The 5,163-nt window shown below is 36.1% G+C and overlaps 1 long non-coding RNA gene across 1 annotated transcript; it reads right to left on the bottom strand.

Annotated features, from left to right (window-relative positions):
• Positions 1–3,122: 3,122 nt before the first annotated feature.
• Positions 3,123–4,911, bottom strand: LOC134791790 (uncharacterized). The gene is made up of 2 exons (XR_010144313.1): positions 4,128–4,911; positions 3,123–3,190 (listed from the first exon to the last, which is right to left on the bottom strand). It is a non-coding gene; the product is annotated as an uncharacterized LOC134791790 (long non-coding RNA).
• Positions 4,912–5,163: the final 252 nt, after the last annotated feature.

The following is a 5,163-nucleotide window of genomic DNA, read 5'->3' as shown; positions in this document are numbered from 1 at the left end:
GGACGGACGGACAGCGGAGTCTTAGTAATAGGGTCCCGTTTTTACCCTTTGGGTACGGAACCCTAAAAACAGACTTAATACAAAATGATCCAAGTTGGTCATGAATATATCTAGCTAGGTCTAGGTCTTTTAGCGTCAACGTTCAACATAGTTTAGGAGCTCATTTACGAACTACCAACAAATCATAGCCAACTGTATTCCAATGCTACAACTGTGCTACAGTGTCCACAAGTTTAACAAGTGTCATTAGCAACGTTATTTGTATTTTCTACGATTTTTCTTTAACTTATGAAAATATTTTGTATCAAAAGCAAGTCATTCAAATAATAGTCACACCTAAACCAAGATATGCTAGTTAGTTTTGGAGCATTATTGGGAGATTTTAGAGCATTCCACGGGCTGTCCCGTACAAACGCATTTTATTTCATATAAAATAATGGTCGGCTTTAAACGGCTTTTATATATTACAACTTTTTAATCGGCGTTTAAAGCCGACGGTTATCTTTCTGTGCATATTTCTGACCTTTAGTCACAGAAAAAGAAACTCCTGTACCTACATCACTTCAGAAAATTCGCGTTAGTACGGGACAACAGTAGACAATTTAATGGAATGTTCCTTTTGGACTATAGTTGGATGGGTTTACGGTACCAATTAAATAATTTGACTGTCGAGTCGAGTAGTTTACAAACAACAGCAGTTGCCGAGATCGTACCGAGTGGCCCTTTTACGAAATTAATTATACACAATAGCAATTTTCCGCGGTCGTGTTAATGAAACTAAAACGGACTTGAAAATGAAAACTAAATCGAAGTTGAAATTAGCACATAAATAACTTTAGTTTAAAATATTTAACATTTTTTTATTGTAGGTACCACCTATTAAGGGTCTAGCCAAGTTTACACAAAACGAAACTTAATTAAAATAAGTAATGAAAATGATCATGTCAGTTTTCGTTCGCATTTCTCTGTCATGCCGATATACTTTTACTTCTCGATAGCTTTATGATAAACTTGAATCTTGTGTGAATGTTTCTTTTGAAAGAGCTTTGTGTGAAATGTCTCTTAGAAATGTATTCCTAAGGAAAATAGGATTGAATACTTAGGACGGGGTAGATAGAAAAATAAGATAGTACGAAATGTTTTAATATAAAAGGAAAATACTTACTTAAAAAAGGTTCAAATAAAATTGTAAGTACCTACTTGTACTTATGAAGTTATCATATATTATACTAGTTACTGATATATTTGACGTTGGTTTTGTGTGGAATTTATTAAGTTGCGATCCGTCCCGATACAGCCAGCTCTGTGCAAATCGTGCATATACTTAACGTTAATATTTGTAATGTGTAAGAAAGGAGCTAGGACGTTGAAATATAATTTACAAGCATAAGCTAGGGCTCATATTAAATAAAGGCCCTTATTACTCACCCAAGGCTTTACCAGTTACGCTAAATTTGTTTATCTCTTGGATTATTACCGTCGGTCTCACTTCCGCTCACGAGCAACCAAATTACTAAGAACAAGTAGCAAGTTTGCAATCCAATACTTTCTTATCCTAGCGTCATAAGAATGAGGCCCAAGGTATAATGTCAAGTCCCGTTTTGCTCATTTGCTTTTATCGTCCATTACTGTCAGAAGCTAATATAATATGTACATATATATTAAGTCTTTTGTCACAAGATGACGTTCGCTCTTTTAGTCTTAATTGGTGAGATTTCATGAAAGACGAAATTTCCGTCCAGTGAAGCAATTTCCGTGTATGTCTGTCCTTCATCTTCGCTTTGACAGGCTGATACGACTCGACGTTGAATTTTTCATTACTTGATCCCTGTACGCTCTTCTCGTGTTACCTGTCTTTGCTCTGCTTTAGCGGTTTATAACATATTCTTGTTCAGAAAAAGAAAGGGTCATTTATGATTAGATAGTGATATTTGCTGTTCAATTTTCTTTTCAGAGTTTTTTTGCATATGAACCGTTTTATAATGTGAGTAATGTCAGTATTTATAAATTTTGATGCAGTGATATTTCAGAATGATAACAAATGTAGATAGCTTGAAATAAAACCGAATCAAAAATTTCATAAATCGGCCTTATCTGACTTTATCTTAAGATGCATGAAACTTCATGATGCAGAGTTACATTTATCTTTCAGTAAAATGTTTTAAACATCACAATATTGATCACAACATTTTTCATTTTCCGGTTCGTCACTTCTATATTTTTATTGCAAAATACTTTCAATCGTTTTCTCTATTAATATTCTGAATCCCAATTTGTTCTTCGCGTAACGCTATTTATTTTACAAATTGGTCATTGTTGTTTTTGTCATTTATTAATATTATTTGTAACTCCATTTAGCATTTCACGGGCCTATAAATCCCGCTCTTTTGATAGGCTTGCGTGGGGATATCGGATATAGATCCTATTATTAATATCACAACTTATCGGAGATACGAGTAGAATCAGAAAGGCCCCAAGGGCGGTAACAATGTTTTTTTTTATTGAAATTCTCCGTAATGATGGGCGGTAAGCGAGCGGTCGCGGAAATGGGACGATGGGACGACATTATTTCGGTTCAGTTTGTCAGTCATCCGTGAACGGGTTATGGATTACAGACATTACGCTTTTACGCGAACGAGTAGGTATTCATTTTATGACTGTTTTTGCCAGTATATTTTTATTCAATAGATCTGAGCCGAGATTTGAACTGAATGAAAATCGACAAATGTGCTAATAACACCAAAAACATATTTTTGCGAACTGTCTACAACTTAGTGAACTGTCGTCAGTTAATAGACAATTACCGTTCCTTCGTTATAAACTTATTTAAAAAAATATGTTGCCATTGCCATTAAAATAGTTTTTGCTTCTTCATGATTTTTAATTAAGCATTCTTGTTTTGGTACCTACCAGTATAAGTCAAATAGGCAGTTGCAAAGATCTTAATTTTTTTTGGGATTACCAATTTAAACACATCTCTTATCTCTGTATAATTAGGATTTGACGGATAAAGCCCAGGAGAATACATTCTGTTTTCATGCAAAACTGTTTATTACTTTTACTGATATTGGTACGAGTAATCTATAAAAGATCTCCTGCACCGCAAACTCTCAGTTATACAAGACGGCGATGCCAAACGCAGCAGCAATTAGCTTTATATACCAGCTTCTTCCTTTGTTTTTCAAAACGTCTAAAACAACAAAATATAACAACACTTCATTGCTTACCAGCAATTACCATACGTGTTATTGCCATATTAAATCAAACATATAATTAGCTTATTTCACTCACTCATCTAAACTTAATTATATGATTAATAGTTTTAATAGTAATAAACCTATTCAGGTCCAGAGCGGTATCCCGCCAGCTTCCGCCGACGCCATAGACTAGGAATCCTCTAGACGGAGTTGAAACCGATGCTGCCAAAAATACGGGGGTGCGGGGGACGAGGTGAGCGAGGTGCCGTGCCGTGATTGGTCCGTTCAAAGACACGGACGTCACACAAAGACACTTTCGACTCGAAAATTGAGTAAAACTACCGTATTTGTGGCAGAGGGGGTAGAGCTACTATGCTCAGTCTGGAGGATGTCTTGTCTGTGGCCGACACCGAGCTCTTGTGTTGGAGGCCAAGACTCATTTTCGCGCCAACCAAGTAAGTAAGTAAGTAAACCTATTCAGGATAATTAATTTATTCATGAATTATTTTTTAAAAGAAAGAAGATTTCAGAATTGTATTGATTTTATATTAACCGAGAATATTTAAATATAACGTTATTGTAAATATGTTATTAAAAATAAATAAGGAAATATCGAAATTATTAAGTACTAACTTCTGCCCGTAACTTCGTCAGCGTGAAATGATGATAAAACTTCTTGATATTGATAAAAAACTATCCTATGTCCTCTTTCTTCAGGCTTCAAACTATCTCCATACCAAATTTCACCTAATCCAGTTCAGCGTTTTAAGCGTGAAGAGGTACTTATTAGAAAGACAGACAGATAGAGTCGCATCTGTCATCCCAATACATTTTTACTTTTCCTTTAGCAATTGTCGATATACGATTGTCATATTGGCTAGGCCCCCAGAGCAGATCATACTTTAAAAAGTTAAAGAAATGTGAACTTACATGTTAAATACGAAACCTCGAACTGGTTCAATCTCCTCTTCAGTACAGTCAGCTACCTCATTTATATCAGCAACAGATGTTGGATCGTTAGAATTGATATCATTGATCACCTTCAAATTCTTCACAAATACATCATACCGTTTATTGTACTCTTCAGTTCCCGAATACTCTTTCTTGTGATCTAGAATGTATTTATCAAATAATGTCCTTGCCTCTGAAATGTCGTATATTGGTAATATTGGTCCTACTGCGCACACGATCGCGCTGAACAATGCCAGCGTTAATATTGTGAGAATAACAATTTTCATCGCGAGTTGGATTCAAATGTAATTGCAACCAATTAAGAGGTGCTTATATAGCTAGTTTTACGTTCATATGTGAATGCGAAACAATTTGTTAATTAAATACGCTTGACAATTTCTACTTCTATGTTATTTTGCTTAAGGGTCCTCCTCCTCCTTGTGTCGTATTCCTCATTGCTGAGGGTCGTGGCCTCCACGAATTATTTTGTGGACTAACTCCTTCCACTTGTTGCGATCTTCAGCAGTGTGCAGTGCATCGTGGATTTTAGATTTAGTGCCTTCGCGGATCTGATCTGTCCATCGCATTGGGCTTCTTCCACGTGGTCGCCTTCCTTGGACTTTCCCCGTTACCAGAAGCATTTCCAGGTTGTCATTTTTCTTTCTGGCTATGTGTCCAAAGAATTCAAAAATTCTGCGAAGACAGATGGTTGACAGCCTGACAGTAACTCCCACTTCTTGTAGGATGGACACATTTGTGCGGTGGGCTGTCCATGGCACTCGAAGCATTCGCCCCCAGCACCACATCTCAAACGCATCAATGCGAGCTTTGTCGGCCTTTTTCAGGGTCCAAGTTTCCGCGCCGTAAGTGAAGATTTATTGATAATAAAAAAAAATGAAGTTGGCAATATATTTGCCACTATCCGTTAAGTGTCTGGTGTTTATTAAAGGAAAGAGTAGGTTAGGCTACTATATTGTTATTTTGTTATTGATTTTGTATATGGAGCTTAATTCAA

This window comes from Cydia splendana, chromosome 6 (genome assembly GCF_910591565.1).
Source record: "Cydia splendana chromosome 6, ilCydSple1.2, whole genome shotgun sequence".
Classification (NCBI taxonomy): domain Eukaryota; kingdom Metazoa; phylum Arthropoda; class Insecta; order Lepidoptera; family Tortricidae; genus Cydia; species Cydia splendana.
Note: the sequence above shows the minus strand (reverse complement) of the source record. Positions and strands in the feature narration are given on the sequence as shown.